The sequence below is a fragment of the Suncus etruscus genome, chromosome 18, assembly GCF_024139225.1.
Source record: "Suncus etruscus isolate mSunEtr1 chromosome 18, mSunEtr1.pri.cur, whole genome shotgun sequence".
Taxonomy (NCBI): Eukaryota; Metazoa; Chordata; class Mammalia; order Eulipotyphla; family Soricidae; genus Suncus; species Suncus etruscus.
The window spans coordinates 24,905,980-24,929,503 of NC_064865.1; the positions used below are offsets into that span (position 1 = coordinate 24,905,980).

General features: G+C 37.7%; 1 pseudogene; it reads left to right on the forward strand.

Annotated features, from left to right (window-relative positions):
* The first annotated feature begins 22,378 nt into the window (after window positions 1-22,378).
* On the forward strand, window positions 22,379-23,241 carry LOC125995746 (RNA-binding protein PNO1-like; annotated as a pseudogene).
* Window positions 23,242-23,524: the final 283 nt, after the last annotated feature.

Consider the following 23,524-nt stretch of genomic DNA (forward strand, 5'->3'; position numbering starts at 1 on the left):
GAGAAAGAGAAGAAAAAAGAAAGAAAGAAAGAAAGAAAGAAAGAAAGAAAGAAAGAAAGAAAGAAAGAAAGAAAGAAAGAAAGAAAGAAAGAAAGAGAGAGAGAAAGAAAGAGAGAGAGAGAGAGAAAGAAAGAAAGAGAGAGAGAGAGGAAGAAAAGCAACAGGGAGAGAGACTGAAAGGATCTGCCACCTCACCTGTTTTTCTTCTCTTCTGTCTCCTGAAACTCTCCGAAGAAGGCCAAGAAAGACACAGTAAAAACTGTCTCTTAGAGGCTCCAGAAGAGGCTCAGCTATGATTCGTGACAGAGAGATCTTTTTAACTATGAACACTACCATAACACGTAGAAAAATCACACTACAAGCGTGACAATGGGGAAACCTTGTAGGCAAACACCATGCACAGAGAATGAAGATGACTACTGTGATGACCCCAAAACTACCAACCATCTGAATAATCTCTCAGATAAGGAGTTTAGTATAGAAATATGGAGGCTCCTCATAGAAATTAAAGAAAACATAGTTCAAGCTGAACAGAACACAAAGATAGAAATCAGAAAACTCCAAACTAAAATAACAATTCTGAAAAGCATGGTAACTGAACTGAAAACCTCAATGGGTAGCCTCTCCAACAGGGTAACAGTAGCCAAGGAAAGAATCAATGAACTGGAAGATGAATGCAGAACAACTCCATATGCAGAAGAGAATGAAAAAGAACCTTAAGTCAAATGAAGAGACATTGGAAAAAGTACTCACAGAATGTGAACAAATGAAAATAGAAGTCTTTGACAAACTCAACAGAAAAAAACATAAGAATTATTGGAGGGGCCGGAGATATAGCACAGCGGTGTTTGCCCTGTAAGCAGCTGATGCAGGACCTAAGGTGGTTGGTTCAAATCCCAGTGTCCCATATGGTCCCCCGTGCCTGCCAGGAGCTATTTCTGAGCAGATAGCCAGGAGTAACCCCTGAGCACAGCCGGGTGTGGCCCAAAAACCAAAAAAAAAAAAAAAAAAAAAGAATTATTGGAGTCCCAGAGGCCCAGGAAGAAGATTCCCAGGAAGAATCAATAGTCAAAGACATCATCACAGAGAAACTCCCAGAGCTAAAGACTGCATGCAACCAAATCCTGCATGCCAAAGAGTACCAGCTGCACCCCAAGACACATCCTAGTCACAAAGACAAATCCCACAGATAGAGATAGAATAATGAAAATAGAAAAATCTAAAGGTGAAATTACATTCAAAGGACCATGACATGTAGACATGTCACAAGAAACCCTCAAAGCCAAAAGACAGTTGGTGGGATATTGTGACAAGATTGAATGAAATGGAGGCTTCACCTAGAATACTACACCCAGCTGAGTCACACTCAGGTGTGAAGGAAAGATACATAGCTTCATGAATAAGCTCAGAAACTTTACAGATGCAAAACCAGCCTTAAAAGAAAAGCAGAAAGGTCTACTATAAGACAAGACAGACCAACAGAGACATCAAACTTATAAACAAAGATGACATTAAATCTCATGACAATCATCTCCCTCAATGTCAATGAACTAAACTCACCAGTTACGAGACACAGAGTGGCTAAATGGATCAAACAGATGAATTCAACATTCTGCTGCCTACAAGAAACATACCTGAATAGTCAGAACAAACATAGACTCAAAATCAAAGGCTGGAGGAAAACAAGCTTAAAAAAGCTGAAATGGCCTAAGAGATACAGGGTTTTCTCAACCATTGAAGTATACTGTCATGGAAATAACTACAGACTCCATACATGTTTATTTACTCCATCATAGGTCCTTTTGTGGTGTATGGAAAACTAATATGTCTTAGGCTAAGGGAATTCTCTAATTTCCCCAATATTTCCTGTGCCTATACAGAATAAAAAAGAAGCACACAAAATAATGATTTTTGGTTTAGTTATTGTTGCTGTTGTTGTTGTTTTCATTTTGTGTGCTATGTTTTGTTTTTATTTAAGGACAATGGTTATTGTGTGGTGGATGTCTTTATTACTGTAGTGCTTTTTAGATTTTTTGTTTGATTTTTCTTTTTGTATTGCTGTTATGTTTCTCTTCCTTTTTTCCCTTTCTTTTCTCAAAATTATATTTATAGCCTCTAGAAGGAATCCTCCCATTTTTTGCTTGTTTGATTTTTACCCCATTTATTTTTTTCTTTTCTTCAAACAGAACCACATAACTTGAACCATCTTGTTCCACCTCCAAAACTGAAGGAGAAATAATGGAGGGTACCAAGACCAAAATGTTGTATAATCACTAAGTAGTAATAAAAATGAGTGGACTTAAACACTAAATCCAAAGCCAAAGACAACAGAATTGATACCTAATCAATTTACAAGCTAGACACAGAGGGGACCACTTTTGCTAGCAGCCCTGGGGAGGGACGAAGATATGGGATGCACGCTGGGAACAGGGGTGAAGGGAGGACAACTTTGGTGGTGGGAATTTCCCTGATTCAATGTCACTATGTATCTGAAATACTACTGTGAAAAATATGCAATCCACTTTGGTCAAAATAAAAAGTATTATTATAAAAATAATTTAAAAAATTTTAAAAAGCTGAAATGGCCATATTAATATCAGACGACACAAACTTTAGACTCAGAAAAGTTGTAAGGGACAAAGATGGACACTTTGTACTAAACAAGGAATATGTGTAATAGAAAGAAATTACACTACTAAACATATAAGCACCCAATGAGAGACCAGCAAAATATTTAATACAGTTATTAACACATTTGAAAAAGGATATCAGTAATAACACAATAATTGTGGGAACCTCAACATGGCCCTATCATCACTTGATAGGTCAACCAGACTGATACCAAAAAAATATATACTAGCCCTGAAAAGAGAAATGGAAGAAAGAGGCCTAGTAGATATATATCAGGCACTCTATCCCCAGAAACCTGGATACACATTCTTCTCCAATGTACATGGGTCATTCTCCAGGATAGACCACATGCTGGCACATAAAACATACCTCCAAAAATCAAGAGGATAGATGTTCTGCAGGCTACCTTTGCTGACCACAAGGCTCTGAAATTAGATGTGAACTACAAAGGGACATAGAAGAAAAATCTTTAACGCCTCGAAATTAAACAGCCTACTACTGAACAACCAGTGGGTCCGAGATGAAATCAAAGAGGAAATAAAAATTTTCCTGGAAACAAATGTCAATGAAGACACAAATTATCACAATCTATGGGACACAGCAAAAACAGTACTGAGAAGAACATTTATAGCTTTGCAAGCACACATCAGGAAGGAAGAGGGGGCCTACCTGAATAGCTTGATGACACAGCTTATAAAATTAGAAAATGATCAGCAAAAGGAACCAAAAAATGTGGAGACATAAGGAAATAACAAAGCTGAGAGCAAAAATCAATGAAGTGGAAACCCAGAAAACAATCCAAAGGATCAATGAAAGTGGAAGTTGTTTCTTTAAAAAAATAAACAAGATTGATAGACCACTGGCAAAACTCACAAAGAGAGAGAGAAACTGGATAACCCATATGAGAAAAGAAAAGGGGAAGATCACTAGAGATATTGCAGAGATTCAAAAGGTAACCAGAGACTACTTTGAGAAACTCTATGCCACTAAACATGAGAACCTGGAAGAAATGGATAAATTCTTGGACAATTATAACCTTCCATGGATGAATAAGGAGGATGTAGTATATCTTTTTTCTTCACGACCAATTTAAGGTTTATTTAAGCCACCCCCAGCTGGAAGCAGAGGAATGGGAGGTGGAAAATAGGTCATCAGTGAATTGGGGTCCCATATGCATTCCTGATCCATGTGGAGATTGGTCCAAATAAGTGGTGCCCGCTCCTGGGTGCTGGTTCTCATGTATTAGTCCTCTTCGTAGCCGGCTGGCAGGTGGTTCAGGTGTGAATGATGTAACAGGGTGTGATTACCATCTTCCAAGAAAAGGGCGTGGGACCTGATGTGGAGGTGGGAGTAGGCCAGTGGTTGGCAACCTTTATTTTCAACTGAGCCAAATCTCACCAAAATCACGATTGAAATTTATTTTGAGAGCCACATTTTTTTTTTTTGTTTTTGGGCCACACCCGGCAATGCTCAGGGGTTACTCCTGGTTGTCTGCTCAGAAATAGCTCCTGGCAGGCACGGGGGACCATATGGGACACCGGGATTAAAACCAACCACCTTTGGTCCTGGATCGGCTGCTTGCAAGGCAAATACCGCTGTGCTATCTCTCCGGGCCCGAGAGCCACATTTTTTTAAACCAAAAATACATAGGATGGTACACTGTTTTTAGTTTCAATAACTTTTTATTGAGAGTATTCTGCATGCAAGTATCCATATAGGTCAGGAAGATACAAATAACACAACTAATAAAACAAAAACTTTAGAACAATATTATTTATCGATGACGTTAAATTCCGTAAAATTTGCCTTACAATGTAGAGAAAATTACATTCCTGACAAAGTCTGACAATGTCACAAACACTAATGTGAACATTTGCATTGGTTCTGATCAGAGCTGTGTGGAGTTGGCACCGGGGCTGCACACAGGGTGCACACTGACAGAGGCTAGGAAGACTTCTGACTCCTGGAGAGGCTGCCCGGCACACAGAAGAGCCACATTAAAAAGTGAGCAGTATGTGGCAGTATGTGGCTCGCGAGCCTCGGCTTGCCAACCACTGGAGTAGGCGACTAACTCGGGCCTCTCGTGCTCCTCCTGCTGTGACTTCAGGAAGACTTTCAGCATGCTCATGGCACATGAGGGCCTTCCACATGCATGCTGAGCCTTCTGCACCTAGGGCATGGCTCACCATGGAGCGCTGGAGCTGGGGTTTGGCAGCTCTACAGCCACGAGAGCAGGGATGCACACAAGGCAGCCACCTTGGACCTGAACCTGATGTAGGATATCTAAACACCCCCATCATTATTGAGGATATTAAAATAGTAATCAAAAGTCTTCCCCAAAACAAAAGCCAGGTCCAGATAAATTCACTAACAAATTCTTTCAAACCTTTCAAGAGGAACTACGACCAATCCTTGCTGGCTCTTTCATGAAACTGACAAAACGGAAACACTTCCAAATAGTTTTTATGAAGCCAACATCACCTTGATACCAAAACCAGACAGAGATGCTGCCAATATATATATATATATATATATATATATATATATATATATATATATATATATTACAGACTGATATCCCTGATGAACACTGATGCAAAGATCTTCAACAAAATCCTGGCAAATAGGATCCAATGCTTCGTCAAGAAAGTCATTCACGGCCGACCGTGAAAAATTGTGAGTGCTGCCTGTGTGTGTCTGTCTACTATCCTGTTGCATGAACCTCTTGGGAGTGGGCCAAAAAGAGGCTCCAGCAGAGCACAGCCACTCTGCTTCGCTATGCGGCTGTGCGCTCTTTCTAAGAAAAGAATACCATTGCAACAAGAAGAAAAAATCACACTAGGAACTGTGCTGGATAACTGAAGCCCAGCATTTCTCACCGGACTGTCTTCTCTGCTGCGTAATCGGGCCTAAGATATGATTCTGTGTGAGGCTTCATCCACGGAGGACTCCCCTCCCTTGGAGGCAAGTTGACCCATACAGAAAGGGCGGAGCCAGAGAAGTGTGTTGCATGCATCATTTAGCCAATGAATACCACAACAACATGTAGAAAAACCCACAATACAAGTGTGACAATGGGGAAACAACCCAGGCCAGCATCAGACATAGAGAATGAAGATGACAATTCTCATGACCAGATAATGACCAACAAACTAATCAACCTCTCAGATAAGGACTTTAGACTAGCAATATAGAAGATGCTCAACGAACTCAAAGAAACCATGGATTGAGTTGAACAGAACACTAATAAGAACCAAAAAAATATGAAGACAGAAATCACAAAACTCCAAACTGAAATAGCATGTCAACTAACAGGCCTGAAAAACTTAGTAAACAAAGACAATGACAAAATGGATAAGCTCTGGGACAGGATATCAGAAGCTGAGAATAGATTTGGTGCTGTGGAAGATGAGATAAATAATAATTACATACAGCAGGAGAGATTGGACAAAAAACTTAAAGCAAATGAGCAGACAATGGAAAAATTAGTCAAAGAATCGGAACAGATGAAAATAGAAGTCTATGATAAGATCAACAGAAACAACTTAAGAATCATTGGAGTCCCAGAGACCCAGGAAGAAAATTTCCAGGAAGAATCAACTGTCAAGAACATCATTAAAGAGAAACTTCCAGAGCTAAAGAATATATGTGATCAAATCCTGCAAGCTCGAAGAGTACCAACCTAAAGAGACCCCAGAAAAATGACCCCAAGACACATCCTAGTCACAATGACGAATCCCACAGATAGAGACAGAATTCTGAAAACAGCAAGATCAAAAGGGGAAATTATGTTCAAGCAAGCATCCTTGAGATTTACAGCAGATCTGTCACCAGAAACACTCAAGGCCAGAAAGCAGTGGTGGGATTTTGTGACAAGACTGAATGAAATGAATGCTTCACCTAGAATACTGTACCCAGCATAACTCACTTTCTGGTTTGATGGAAGAATACATGGTTTCACAAAAAAAAAAAAAAACAGCTCAGAAACTTTACAGACTCAAAACCAGTCTTAAGAGAAAAACTGAAAGACCTAATTTAAGACAAGACAAACCAAAAGACACACCAAATTTCAATATAAAGATGGCATTAAATCCCAGGACCATTGTTTCTCTCAATGTCAATGGAATAAATGCACCAGTTAAGAAACACAGAGTGGCTAAATGGATCAAAAAACTCAATCCAACCTGCTGCTGCCTACAGTAAACGCACCTGAATAGTCAGAACAAACATAGATTCAAAATAAAACGCTGGAGAAAAATTATCTAAGCAAACAACACCCATAAAAAAGCTGGAGTGGCCATACTAATATCAGATAATGCAAACTTTATACTCAGGAAGGTTGTAAGGGACAAAGATGGACATTTTATATTAATCAAGGGGTATGTAGATCAGGAAGAAATAACTCTCCTAAACATATATGCAGAAAATGAGGGGCCAGCAAAATATTTAATACAACTGTTGAAAAATCTGAAAAATAATATCAATAACAACACAATAATTGTGGGGGACCTCAACAAGGCTTTGTCAACACTGGATAGGTCAACAAGACTGAAACCCAACGAGAAAATACTAGACCTGAAAAGAAAAATGGAAGAAAGAGTTCTAGTGGATATAGACAGATCACTCCATCCCCAGAAACCTGGATACACATTCTTCTCCAATATACAAGGGACATTCTCCAGGATAGACTACATGCTGGCACATAAAACATACTTACATAATATCAAGAGGATAGAAATTTTGCAGGCTACCTTCACTGACCACAAGGCTCTGAAATTATTTGTGAATTCCAAAGGGACTCAGAAAAAAAACTTTAACACCTGGAAGTTAAACAGCTTCATGCTGAATAACCAGTGGGTCTGAGATGAAATCAAGGAGGAAATCAAAAGGATCCTGGATACAAATGACAATAAAGAAACAAACTATCAGAACTTATGGGACACAGCAAAAGCAGTACTGAGAGAAAAAATATACCGCTGCAAGCATACATCTGGAAGGAAGAAGGAACTTACCTGAGTAGCTTAATGACACAGCTAATAGAACTAGAAAGTGCTCAACAAAAGGACCCAAAAATAGGGAGACAGAAGGAAATAACAAAGCTGAGAGCAGAAATCAATGAAGTGAAAACCCAAAAAACAATCCTAAAGATCAACAAAAGCAGAAAAAATAAACAAGTTCTTTGAAAAAATAACAAGTTCTTTGAAAAAACAAGTTCTTTGAAAAAATAAACAAGATTGATAGACCACTGGCAAAACTAACAAAGAAAGAGAAAGAGAGAAACTTGATAACTCGTATTAGGAATGAAAAAGGAGAGATCAGTACTGATACGACAGAGATTCAGGGTAATCAGAAACTACTTTGAGAAACTCTATGCCACTAAAAATGAGAACCTGGAAAAAATGGATAAATTCTTGGACTCTTATAATCTTCCACGGTTGAAGGAAGAGGATGTAGCATATCTAAACACACGCACTACTATTGAGGAAATTAAGACTGTATTCAAATGTCTGCCCAAAAACAAAAGCCCAGGCCCAGATGGATTCACTAATGAATTCTTTCAAACTTTCCAAGAGGAACTACTACCAATCCTGGCAAGACTCTTTCATGAAATTGAACAAACGGAAACACTTCCAATATAGCTTTTATGAAGCCAACATCACCTTGATACCTAAACCAGACAGAAATGCTACAAAAAAAGAAAATTACAGACCAATATCGCTGATGAATGCAGATGCAAAGATCCTCAACAAAATCCTGGCAAATAGGATTCAATGCCTCATTAAGAAGATCATCCACTATGATTAAGTAGGTTTCATCCCAGGAATGCAAGGATGGTTTAACATCTGTAAATCTATCAACATAATACACAACATCAACAACAAGAAAAATGAAAACCACATGGTCATATCAATAGATGCAGAGAAAGCATTTGATAAGGTCCAACAACCATTCTTGATCAAAACTCTCAGCAAGATGGGAATGAAAGGAACCTTTCTCAATATAGTTAAGGCCATCTACCACAAGCCAGTGGCAAATATTATCCTCAATGGAGAAAAACTAAAAGCCTTCCCTCTAAATACTGGCATGAGACAAAGCTGTCCTCTTCTCACCACTCCTATTCAACATAGCACTGGAAGTACTCGCTATAGCGATTAGGCAAGAAAAAGATATCAAGGGAATTCAGATAGGAAAGGAAGAAGTCAAACTCTCACTGTTTGCAGATGACATGATACTCTACTTAGAAAACCCTAAAGACTCTACCAAAAAGCTTCTAGACAATAGACTCATATAGCATGGTGGCAGGCTACAAAATTAACACACAAAAATCAATGGCCTTTCTATACACCAATAGTAATAAGGAAGAAATGGACATTAAGAAACAACCCCATTCACAATAGTGCCACACAAACTCAAATAACTTGGAATAAACTTGACTAAAAATGTGAAGGACCTATACAAGGAAAACTATAAAACTCTGCTCCAAGAAATAAGAGAGGACACACGGAAATGGAAACACATACCCTGCTCATGGATTGGCAGGATTAACATAATCAAAATGGCAATACACCCCAAGGCATTATACAGGTTTAATGCGATTCCTCTAAAGATACCCATGACATTCTTCAAAGAAGTGGATCAGGCACTTCTGAAATTCATTTGGAACAATAAACATCCTCAAATAGCTAAAGCAATCATTGGGAAAAAGAATATGGGAGGAATTACTTTCCCCAACTTTAAACTTTACTACAAAGCAATAGTTATCAAAACAGCATGGTATTGGAATAAGGACAGGCCCTCAGATCAGTGGAATAGGCTTGAATACTCAGAAAATGTTCCCCAGACATGCAATCTCCTAATTTTTGATAAAGGAGCAAGAAATCCTAAATGGAGCAGGGAAAGCCTCTTCAACAAGTGGTGTTGGCACAACTGGATAGCCACTTGCAAAAAATTGAACTTAGAACCCCAGCTAACATCATGTATGAAGATAAAATCCAAATGGATTAAAGACCTCGATATAAGACCCAAAACCATAAGATATATAGAACAACACATAGGCAAAACACTCCAGGACATTGAGACTACAGGCATATTCAAGGAAGAAACTGTACTCTCCAAGCAAATGAAAGCAGAGATTAACAGATGGGAATATATTAAGCTGAGAAGCTTCTGCACCTCAAAGGAAATAGTGCCCAGGATACAAGAGCCACCCACTGAGTGGGAGAAACTATTAACCCAATACCCATCAGATAAGGGGCTAATCTCCAAAATATACAAGGCACTGACAGAACTTTACAAGAAAAAAACATCTAATCCTATCAAAAAATGGGGAGAAGAAATGAACATTCACTTTGACAAAGAAGAAATACAAATGGCCAAAAGACACATGAAAAAGTGCTCCACATCACTAATCATTAGGGAGATGCAAATCAAAACAACTATGAGATACCACCTCACACCACAGAGAATGGCACACATCACAAAGAATGAGAATAAACAATGTTGTCGGGGATGTGGAGAGAAAGGAACTCTTATCCACTGCTGGTGGGAATGCCGTCTAGTTCAACCTCTATGGAAAGCGATATGGAGATTTCTCCAAAAACTGAAAATCGAGCTCCCATATGATCCAGCTATACCACTCCTAGGAATATACCTAGGAACACAAAAATACAATACAAAAACCCCTTCCTTACACCTATATTCATTGCAGCACTATTTACCATAGCAAGACTCTGGAAACAACCAAGATGCCCTTAAAAGATGAATGGCTAAAGAAACTGTGGTACATATACACAATGGAATATTATGCAGCTGTCAGGAGAGATGAAGTCATAAAATTTTCATATACATGGATGTACAATGAATCTATTATGCTGAATGAAATAAGTCAGAGAGAGATAAAAACGCAGAATGGTCTCACTCATCTATGGGTTTTAAGAAAAATGAAAGACATTCTTGCAAAAATAATTTTCAGACACAAAAGAGAAAAGAGCTGGAAGTTACAACTCACCTCAGGAAGCTCACCACAAAGAGTGATGAGTTTAGTTAGAGTAATAACTACATTCTGAACTGTCCTAATAATGAAAATGTCTGAGGGAAATGGAAGTGGTGTTCTTTACATGACTGAAACCCAAACACAATCATGTGTGTAATCAAGGTGTTTAAATAAAATTTAAAAAAAGCTTTAAAAAAAACATAATAAAAAAAAAAGAAAGAAAGAAAGTCATTCACTATGATCAAGGAGGTTTCATCCCAGGAATGCAAGGACGGTTTAACACTCATAAATTTATCAACATAATACACAACATCAACAACAAGAAAAATAAAAACCACACAATCATATCAATAGATGCAGAGGAAGCATTTGATAAGGCCCAACCCCCATTCTGTTTATTAATATCTTTATTTAGACACCTTGATTACAAATATGATTGTAATTGATTTTCAGTCATGTAAAGAACACCCCCTTCATCAGTGTAACATTCCCATCACCAATGTCTTAACTCTCCCTTCTCCCCACCCCACCCCTGCCTGTACTGTAAACAGGCTTTTTACTTCCCTCATTCATTCACATTGTTATGATATTTGTCATAACTGCACTCTAACAACATTTTCTCTAACTGTACTCACCACTCTTTGTTGTGAGCTTCATGTCGTGAGCTGGACCTTCCAGCCCCCCTTTATTGTCTCTGACAATTATTTAAAAAATGTCTTTATTTTTCTTTAAACCCATAGATGAGTGAGACTATTCTGCATCTATCTCTCTCCTCTGATTTATTTCACTCAGCATAATAGATTCAATGTACATCCATGTATAGGAAAATTTCATGACTTCATCTCTCCTGGTGGTTGAATAATATTTCATTGTGTATATGTACCACATTTTCTTTAGCTATTATTCTGTTGAAGGGCATCTTGGTTGTTTCCAGAGTCTGGGTATTGTAAATAGCGCTGCAATGAATATAGGTCAACACTCATTCTTGATAATAACTCTCAGCAAGATGGGAATGAAAGGAACTTTTCTCAATATAGTTAAGGCCATCTACCACAATGGCAAATATTATCCTCAATGGAGAAAAACTAAAAGCCTTTCCTCTAAATTCTGGTAGAAGACAAGGCTGCCCACTCTCACCACTCCTCTTCAACATAGTACTGGAAGTTCTTGCTATAGAGATTAAGCAAGGAAGAGATATCAAGTGAATCCAGATAGGAAAGGAAGAAGTCAAGCTCTCACTGTTTACAGATGAAATAATACTATATTTAGAAAACCCTAAAGAAAAAGCTTCTAGAAACATTAGATTCATATAGCAATGTGGCAGGCTACAAAATTAACACACAAAAAGCCATGCCTGTTTTATACACCAATAGGGAAGAAATGGACATTACGAAAAGAACCCCATTTACATTAGTGTCACACACACACACTCAAATATCTTGGAGTCAACTTGACTAAAGATCTAAAGGACTTATACAAAGAAAGCTATAAAGCCCTGCTTCAAGAAATAAGAGAGGACACACGAAATGGAAACGAATACCTTGCTCATGGATTGGCAAGATTAACATCATTAAAATAGCAATACTCCCCAAAGTATTGTACAGACTTAATGCGATCCTCTAAAGATACCTATGACATTCTTCAAAGAAGTGGATCAAACACTCCTGAAATTCACAGAGTGGTGAGTGCAGTTAGAAAAATAACTACACTGACAACTATCATAGCAATGTGAATGAATGAGGGAAGTAGATTTGGGATATTGGTGATGGGAATGTTGCACTGGTGCAGGTGGGTGTTCTTTTTATAATTAAAACCCAACTATAATCATATATGTAATTAAGGTGTTTAAATAAAGATATTGAGAGAAAGAAGAAAGAAAGAAAGAAAGAAAGAAAGAAAGAAAGAAAGAAAGAAAGAAAGAAAGAAAGAAAGAAAGAAAGAAAGAAAGAAAGAAAGAAAGAAAGAAAGAAAGAAAGAAAGAAAGAAAGAAAGAAAGAAAGAAAGAAAGAAAGAAGAAAGAAGGAAAGAAAAAAAATAATTACTTTGATATTTTGAGCTCTTATAAATTATATTATGCATTATATTTCTCAGTGATTCTTATTTTGATTTTTTGAACATAAAAATGACTAACCACACTGTTCTAGTATTTATGAGCAACTTGAGTGCATTACAGTTCTAAGCACATTCAAATACACTGTGTGACGCAGGATCTATAAAAGCATCTATGAAATGGCCAGGTGGAGTTCACTTCGTACTGGGCAGCCAAGGAAAAGAGAGCTCAGAGAAGCTCCAATTTCTTCCTCTGTGCCCTGAGCTATGACTAAGGCCAGCTCTTGCCTCCTAGGCTAATTAATACTCCTTGCACTTCCAGAGTCTCAAGACTGCCAAACAATGGAAGGAGAAGTGCTTCGTCTTTCAGATGTCAGAGAGGCAAGCCACCATTTAATAATTACTTATGCTGAATCTGACTCTAAATGATTGTTATTCCTAAATGCCTAAAGAAATAGAGAGGTAAAAATTGTAGTCTAACGACCAAGGTGTTTTTCTATTAGACTATTTCATTGCTTCTTCCTGACAAATCTAGCCTTTTCCATAAAGGTTTTCTAGCCTTTTTCTATAGAGGATGACTGATTGGAGTTCTGTCTCTGCCCTTCTTTGCTGCCCAATCTTGGTTAAAGCAACAAAATGTCCAAATTTTATCAGGAAAAAAATATGTTACTGATTAAATTTTATATATATAAAAAAGAATTAGGTTCCTTTAAAATAGTTCTCACCTTTTGTAAAGTTTTTATGTAGTTTCTAATTAATAAACTAATAAGGTAATTAATTTCTGTTTACTAAAACAAGTCATTTATGATTCTTATAAATTGACAGTATTTTTTATACTATAAAATTCCTCCCCTTTTTATTTTTGTTTTTTGGGGCCACACCCAGTGACACTCAGGAGTTACTCCTGGCTATGTGCTCCGAAACCGCCTCTGGCTTGGGGGACCATATGGGATGCCAGGAGATCAAACCGTGCTTCGTCCTAGGCTAGTGCGGGTAAGGCAGACGCCTTACCACTTGCACCACCACTACAGTCCCAAGAATTCCTACTTTTAAACTAATTACATTCTCTAATTTATCAGTTTATTATAATGTTTTTTTAAAACAACCTTTTTATTTATTCCCACCAGCCACTTTATTTTTCTTTTAAAAATAGGCTCTCATGTTCTGCCACCAGCCCTGATCTCCTGTCATGCCTTGCCTTATCTTATATTTGTGTGTCTGCAGAGAGAGGGATCCACTGTTCCCTCCCATTAACACTTCTCTTCCCAAAACCAAAATGAAGACATTTCTATATATATCAGATATTTCTAGACAGACTGGACCTCAACTGCTTTCTCCTAGAAAATATACAACTCAAAACTCAATTTATCAAACCAATGATTAGTTTGCGATATTTTTAATCCTACTTAGATAATCTCACTTATTTAGAAAAAAACCATTTAAAGCAGATATATTCTAGCCATATTTTATACAATCAGTTCTATATATCACTTTCTTAAACACCCTGTAACTCCATCATTCCAGCCCACCAAATGCAAAGAACAGTGGAGTATGGAAAGAAATTCTGGTAAATTTCCAACTCCACCAAGATAACTGAATCTTATAGATGAGGATCTAAAATCATCACTTAATGTTTTAGCAACAAAAATCAAGGAGTCACTAGCTACAAAATTAAGCACTATATAGATGAATAATTCAACCAACTAAAAGAACTATTTCAGAAGATGAGAGAATCCATACAAATGGAACTGAAGGAACTAAAAAACGCAAGTAGAGAATTACATAGATAAATTAGAAAACAAATTGCAAGCCAGATTGATAAAGAAGTCAAAAAAAGAAAGGAGAGAGAAAACAATAGAAGAAAATGTAAAATACTTAATGAAAAGACAAAAGCAATAAACTCTGAAGTATAGGAATACCAGAAGGAGAGAAAAAGGAAAAAGGAAAGAACAAGTAGTGAGGGAAATAATAACAGAGAACTTTCCCACTATCTAAAGAGGCTCTGTACAAAGTCGAGGCAAAAAAAAAAAAATACTAAACAAAATAGAAACTAACAGAACAACACCAATACAGTTAGTAATCCAAATGGCAAAAATAGAGGGAGCTGGACTATTTAAAGAAGTAATGGAGAAGAAAAACCTTAAGTATAAAATAAAGAACATCAGAATCAAGCCAAAGCTTACATTTAAAATAATTCAGTTAAGAAAATAGTGGAATGACGTTTTGTTTGTTTGTTTTTTGGGCTACACCCGGTGACACTCAGGGATTACTCTTTGTTATCCTCTCAGAAATTGCTCCTGGTTTGGGGGACCATATGAGACACAGGGGGATCAAACCGTGGTCTGTTCTAGGCTAGCATGGGCAAGGCAGCCACCTTACTGCTTGTGCCACTGCTCTGGCACCTGGAATGACATATTTAAACTACTGAATTAAAGAAACTTTTTTTTTTTTTTTTTTTTTTTTTTGGTTTTTGGGCCACACCCGGTAACGCGCAGGGGTTACTCCTGGCTATGCGCTCAGAAGTCGCTCCTGGCTTGGGGGACCATATGGGACGCCGGGGGATCGAACCGCGGTCCGTCTCCTAGGCTAGCGCAGGTAAGGCAGGCACCTTACCTCCAGCGCCACCGCCCGGCCCCTGAATTAAAGAAACTTTTAACCTAGAGTCCAGTATCCAGCAAACCTCTCATTTCCATGGTAGGGAAGGTTAAAAACATTCTCAGACATAAAAACTCTCAATATTCATGCTAACAGAAAGACTCTAAATGAACTACCCAAAGATCAATTATATAAACCAAATACCCAGTTGGAATCACAGCAATCCTACACAATATAATGACACAACATCCCTTTCTGTCAATAGTTTCCTTAAGTTTCAATGGACTAAACTTTCCCATTAGAAGGCATAAGGTAATGAGTTGGAGCAGGAAGCAAAACCCAGTCATCTGTTGCCTGCGTGAAACACACTTAAAAGTTCAGGATAGACACAGTCTCAGAGTAAAAGAATGAAAAACAATTATACATGCCACTAGGGGGAATAAATCTGAAACAACCATACTTATATCAGACTACATTGCATTCAACCTCAAGAAAGTACTCAGAGACAAAGATGGACACTATTTATTGATTAGGGACAATAGACCAAGAAGTATTAACTCTGATCAACATTTATGCACCAAATGTGGACTTGACAAAATATGTAAGGATTTTTCTCACAAACCTAGAGAAACATATGGGCAGAAAAGTGATAACAGTGGAAGATTTCAACACGACCTTATTACCAGTAGGCAAATTCACTAGGTAGAACACTAGCAAAGGCATGAGAGCCCTAAATGAGAAATTAGAAGGCCTAGGACAAATGGATCTATACAGGGCCTTTTATTCTTAAAAATCTGAATACACATTTTTCTCAAGTGCACATAGAACTTTCTCTAGGATGGACCACATTTTAGGACACAAGACTAACTTACATAAAGTCACAAATGTAAGAATTATATCAACCAACTGATCAGACCAAAATGCAACAGAGATCAAGTTTGATTGTAAAAAGAAGATGTGGAGGGCCGGGCGGTGGCGCTAAAGGTAAGGTGCCTGCCTTGCCTGCGCTAACCTTGGACGGACCGCGGTTCGATCCCCCGGTGTCCCATATGGTCCCCCAAGCCAGGAGCAACTTCTGAGCACATAGCCAGGAGTAACCCCTGAGCGTTACTGGGTGTGGCCCAAAAACCAAAAAAAAAAAAAAAGAAGATGTGGAGTAAATCTTACACCTTGAGACTAAACCACATGATGCTCAATAACAGTTGGATCAAAGGGAAATCAATGAAGAAATAAAGTTATTCTTTGAGACAAATGATAATGAAGAAACAAATTACCAATATCTATGGGGCATGGCAAAAGCAGTAATTAGGGGTAAACTCATAGCAATGCAGTTGGCCTCCATTAGAAAAGAAAAAAAAGGCAAAAATCAACAACTTAAAGGCACATATTAAATATCTAGAAAACCAACAGCAAAGGAATACAAACACAAGCAGAAGAAAAGAAATAATAAAAATCAAAGCAGAAATTAGCAATATAGAAAAAAGGAAACAATATAAAGAATTTATGAAACCAAAAACATTTTTAAAACTATATAAACAATATAGACAAACTACAGGCAATACTCACAAGACAAAGGGAAAATACTCAAATAGGATAAGAAATGATATGGAAAAGATAGCAACAGAATTCCAAGAAATCCGAGACATCATGAGAATTTATTATAATTTATTTCTGTTTACCTAGAAGTGGACAGATTTCTGAAAAAATACCATCTCCCAATATTAAATGAGGAGGAAGTAGAAAGCCTAATCAGACTAATAACAAGTAAGGACATTAAAACAGTAATTAAGAAACTCCCCAAGAATAAAATAATAAAATCCCAAGACCAGATGGGTTTACAAGTGATTTTTTTCAAACAGAGAATAGTTACTACCATTGATCCTTACACTCTTCAAAATATCAAAAGACAGAAACCCTCCCTAATACCTTCTACATAATTAAATCATACTAATTCCCAAATCTAAAAGATATACAACCAAGAAAGAAAACTACAAACTAATCTCACTAATGAACATTGATGCAAAAATCCTTAACAAAATCTTAGCAAACCAAATCCAACAATACATCAAAAATATTAAACATCATGACCAAGAGAGTTTCGTGCTATGGATGCAAGGATGGTTCAATATATGCAAATAAACAAACATAATAACCACATCAGTAAAAGGAAGGTAAAAAAAAAAAAAGCAAAACACATGATCATTTCAATCAGTGCAGAGAGAGCATTTGACAAAATCTAACTCCCATTTATGATGAACCCTTAGCAAAATAGGTGTCCAAGGAACCATCTTAAGATAGAAACAGCAATCTATAAAAAGCCCACAGCCAACACTGCTCTTAATGGTGAAAAACGTAAAGAATTTCCACTAAGGTCAGGCATTAGGCAAGAATGTCCACTATCTCCACTCTTATTTAATGTAACATTATAAGTCCTAGTAATATCAATCAGTCAAGAAAAGAAAATCAAAGGAATCCATATCAGAAAATAGGAAGTCAAACTATCTCAATTTGTAGATGGCATTATGATACACATCGAAGACCCTAAAGAGGCCACAAAAAAGCTTCTAGAAACAATAAACTAATAAAGCAAAGTGGCCGGTTACAAAGTCAAAATGCAAATGACAGTCACATTCCTTTATACAAATAAAGATTCGAAGGAGAAAGAAATCAGAGTCTATCCCATTTAAAATGGTGTCCAAAATGGGACCAGAGAGATAGCATGAAGTTAAGGCTTTTGCCTTTCATGCAAAAGGTCGTTGGTTCGAATCCCGGCATCCCATATGATCCCCCAAGCCTGCCAGGAGCAATTTCTGAGCATAGAGCCAGGAGTAACTCCTGAGCACTGCCAGGTGTGACCCCCCACCAAAAAAAATGGTGCCCAAAACTATCAAGTATCTAGGAATCAACATAACAAGAGAGGTGAGAGACATATACCATAAAAACTTCAAAACACTTCAGAAAAAAATTGAATAAAATCTAAGGAATTGGTTCCCTGCATTGCCACCTATCGGTGAGATGAAACCAGAATATGCTCTGGGACACCCTAACTTCAACATAGAATCTGTACAAAAACCAGGATCTCTAATCTGACAGCAACAACTATAATTGAGAAGAACTTTTACTGGAGTCACAAAGAAAGACTTTGTGGTTAAACAACTTAGTATGCCTGGAGCCTGTATTTGGTTTTATGGCAGAAATGCTTTATGGATATGGTCTCATTTTTAGGCCAAAGGTTTTTCCTCTCTATTTCCCCCAAGTTTTGCTGCAACTTATCTCTTAAATAGTGGATCCTGCCTTTTTCATAGAACCTTTGGACATGATTACTTTGTTTTACCACACATTTCTACATTTTTTCAATAAAACTAAGAAAAAGGAAAGGCTGAGGGCCAGAGGCCAAGTGGTCCCAGAAGCATTGGTGGAGAAAAAATAAGGACAGAACTAAATATCCAAGCCAAAGTCAATGACAATAGAATCAATCAAGAGACCTAAACTTTAATCATCTAAACTTAAATGGGCCTGTTCTACTAGCAGGCCAGGGGGTCAAGGGTGGAGGTAGAGAATGCACTCTGGGTCCGTTTGTGGAGGGAGGTTGACACTGGCAGTATGAATCACCATGACTAACTGTATATCTGAAATTCAACTATATAGGACTTTGTATATCAGAATGGTTTCAGTAAAATAAAAAAAATTTAAAGGACATAACTAGATATATAAACCAAAGGCAATAACAATGGAGTCAGGGCTGGAGCAACAGCACAGCAGTAGGGCATTTGCCTTGCATGTGGCGGACCTAGGACCACGGTTTGATCCTGGAGTCTCGTATAGTCCCCAAGCCAGAAGCAATTTCTGAGCACAAAGCCAGAAATAACCCCTGAGCGTCACCGGGTGTGGCCCAAAAACAAACAAACAAACAAAATACAATGGAGTCAAGAGATCCAAACTTTAACAATCTAAATTTAAAATGGGCCTGTTATACTGGCAGGCTGGGGTTATGGAAGGATATGGGATATACCTGGGGATTATTGGTGGAGAAAGGATTGGAGGCAGTAGAATTATTAATTGTATATCTGAGTCATTGTATATCCAACTATGAAGGACTTTGTGATTCATAATGGTTTCAATACAATTAAAATTAAAGAAAAAACTTTGGCTTGTTACAGTACACTATGGATTCTAAAGACAACCCTGAATAATACAACTTATCCTCAGTTTCTAACCATTATGGTGAAATGGAAAAGGGTCATTGTACAGCTTACTGTAAATATGCAGCAAGAGAATGTTGGTTTAAATTTGATGATCAAGAAGTTTCAGAAGTCTCCATCTTGTCTTTGAAATTTCCAGCAGCTTATATTCTCTTATTTCCTTTTTATACTTCAAAGAGGCCTGCAGCAACAGATACAGCTGTTAGATTGAGTAGCTGTTTAAATAACTGCTCTATATAGATGTCTATAATACTGTTCTAATGCTTTTACTCACAGAAAAAGCTACGGAATACATTTGGAAGCCATTGACTTTCACTACAGTGCTCACTAAAAATGTCTTAGTGTCTATAATAACTTTTTACTCTTTTTGTTCATAGTAGTTTCGGGAGATCTAAGTTGGACACCCTACTTTTGCATTTAGTGCTATATTATATTAGACTACAAATACAGTGCTCACTATAATAGTGTCTTGACAAATATTCTTCCAATATGTAAGACTGAATTGAAGAGCTGCAAGGACAGCTAGTCATTTGAGGAAAAGAAAATGGTGAATGGTTTAGTGAAAACCAATCTTTGGCAAGTACTACTCATAACTGAAGTTTTTTTTTTATCATCATGACCCTTTAAGCAAAAGATTTTCACTTTGCTAATATGCAATCAAAGCTAGACTTGAAATTCTTTTCTGTTCATGAAATGAAAGAAAAATACACCTATAGAGAGATAAATAGAAGGTATTTGAACTAGTTAAAAGATTATAGAAAGAAAGAAAGGTTTTATACCTGAGGTATCTGAAATAAAAAGAATAAATCAAGTTGGCCCCAACAACATGATTAGAGAATAGGACCAAGCCAGGAATTGTATTGAATGTTTTTCATGTCTCAGCTCATTTAACGCTCACAGCTATATATGAGGTAGATTCTTATATTTTTTCTTTTATATAAATAATGCATCTGGAATTATTCAATATTTTAATATTTTGACTCAATTTATAGTTGTTAGATCCCAATGTTCAACTTGGAAGCAAATCAAAAATGTGAGAAATTTTTCCTTTTGAAACTTTTTTTTTTTTTTTTTTTTTTTGGTTTTTGGGTCACACTCGACAGCACTCAAGAGTTACTCCTGGCTCTTCACACAGAAATCACTCCTGGCAGGCACAGGGGACCATATGGAATGCCGGGATTCAAACCACTGTTGGTCCTGGGTCAGCCACTTGCAAGGCAAACACCCTATCGCTGTGTTATCTCTCCAGCCCTCCTTTTTAAACATTTTTAATTTGTTGAGTTTCTATGGTTTACAATACCATTAATGGTGGTTTTTTTTTTATGCACATAGCTCAAACAGCACACCCATCACCACTGTACCTACTCCTTCCACAAGGAACCCCAACTTCCCTCCCCTTTCACCCTTTCCACAATCATATGGCATAGTTCTCCTATTGTGTTGCCTTTGGCTCTTTGTTAATAATTTGCTGTATACCTTTTTGCTTTGTTTTATTTTGGTGACACTCCTTGTGATGCATAGTGGTTTCTCCTGGCTCTACATTCAGGAATCACTCCTAACAGGCTTTGGGGACTATATGAGATGTCAGGGATAGAACCCAGGTCAGCTGCATTCAAAGCAAATGGCCTACCCACTGTACTATCACTCCAGACCCACCTTACTGTGTATCTTTAAGTCTCACATATAAGAGATAATGTAATGTCTATATTTTAAGATTACACATCTAATTCATCTTAATCCAAGATTAAGAAGCTTGACCCTAGGGCTCTACCCTGGACAGACCTACTTGATAGAACCCCTTCTTATGAAAAAGATGAAGTGTGAAATATTAGAAACAAGATAAGAGAAAAGCCCTACCAGTATCTCATATTTCATGATTAAAAATAACATGTACCTAACTCGACTTACCTAGCTCCACTTCTTAAATAGAGGGGGAAACAGGGGAGGATACCAGGACCAAACAGATATATGATCATTAATAGTGATCTGGACAAAGAAGGGACCACCTACTCTAGCAGTTTGGGGGGTGATGGTGGGGTATATGGGTTGCAGAAGGGGAACTGGGATTGGGGGGGGGAGGACAAATTTGGTGATGGGTATTCCCCTGATTCAATGTTGATATGTACCTAAAATACTACTGTGAAAGATATGTAAGCCATTATGATCAAAATAAAAATAAAAAAGTAACATGTATCTTGAGGTCTTCACACACTAGAAATACCTGCTGATTGCTTAAAGAAGCACCAATCTTCATACTAATAAATTTAGAGATGGAAGATAAGAAAATCCCTATATCAACTCAATATCTTCTTGATTTGGATATACCCACCAACATCAATACAAAGCAAAATCCAATTCAAAATTCACTTGACCTTTCTATTTAAAATCCGATTCAAAACTGAAGAATTAGAAATATTGTGCATGCAATACGGTATTTGCTTTACATTCAGCCATACCCTGTTTTAATTCCCAACACTGCATATGGTTCCTTGAGCATTGCTTGGAATAATCTCTGAACATAAAACCCAAAATAACCCTTGAACATCTCCAGGTATGCCTGAGCCTATATTTTAAGACCACTTTGCCCATGGACACTATTTTCAGTTTTTTCTAATTAGAAATTTTTTGTGAGGCATATATATAATAGAATTAAATAAAACAAAGACACAAAAATTCTCCAATTATAAATTCTCATGGTCCAGAGAGATAGTACAGGGGATAAGAAACTTGCTCTGCATGCAGCTAAACCAGATCAGTACCCAACACTCCAATGGTCCTCCAAGCTCCACCAGGAGTGATTCCCAAGAAAAAAACCTAAGAGGACATTTTGAGCCTAATAATCATGACTCAATAAAACAACAAACAGGTACTGTCATCGCGCACTTGTTGGAGCGGGAGATTCTTGGGGATGGATAGTGTGCTGGAGGCATAAGGGTGTCGGGGCAGAGGACGGCTTCACCCTCATTTCCCGCAAGGGTGACCGGAGGGTGAAAAACCGGCAGGTCGAACAGCCATCCTTATTGGGAGAGGGTGAGGATGCAAAGCATATGGGCACGAGCGAGCCAAGAGGCCTGTTTTCCTGCCCCTCTCTGGGTACTCTTTTCTGAGAGGGAGGAAAAATAAAACCAGGAAAGTTCCTGTCCCAGCCAACAAATACACGTCCTTACGAGAGAACTGGATGAGGATTTCTACTCCCATTGTAGAACACTGGGGCTTCAGATACATTTTCACTTGGAATCAAGAAACGTAGATATCAGGACATGTAAAGAAGCTGTAGATGTTAGTGCTCTAAAAAAGCTGCTGACTTTGTGAAAGCCTTCATCCTCTGGTTTCGGTGGAGGATGCTTTTGCTCCATTAGGCTGGATGACCTCTTCCTGGAGTCTTTTAAAATGACTAATGTGAAGCCCCTTAAGGGAGACCATCTATCTCAAGCTATTGGAAGAATCGCTGGCAAAGGAGGAAAAACCAAATTTACCATAGAGAATGTGATCTGGACTCGAATTGTTTTGGCTGATGTGAAAGTTCACATCCTTGGCTCTTTCCAAAACATTAAGATAGCAAGAACTGTCATTTGCAATCTCATCCTGGGAAATACTCCTTCAAAGGTCTATGGCAATATTAGAGCTGTGGCTAGTAAACCAGCAGAACTTTCTGATTGTGAAAGGGAGAGCTTTTTATCTTGTCTTGGGACTCTGGAGAAAAATACCATAATTCCGACAAGTGGGTACAAGAAACAACATGTAGAATTTTTCAGTCACTTTAAGCCTTGACTTGTTTCTTCTCTTCTCAGCCAAGCAAGAACATAAAGGAAAGGGTCCCAAGTATACACTAGGATTCCAAACGGTCATTGAAATCTCAACATTCAGTTTCATTATTATATTGCCAGATTGATCATTTTAAATATGTATCTTATTTGCATATTTTATCATTCTTCTTTGGAGAGAAACTTATAGTTTAAACCAGGGGTCTCAAACTCAATTTACCTGGGGGCCGCAGGAGGCAAAGTCAGGGTGAGGCAGGGCTGCATAAGGGATTTCACACACAAAAAAAGTC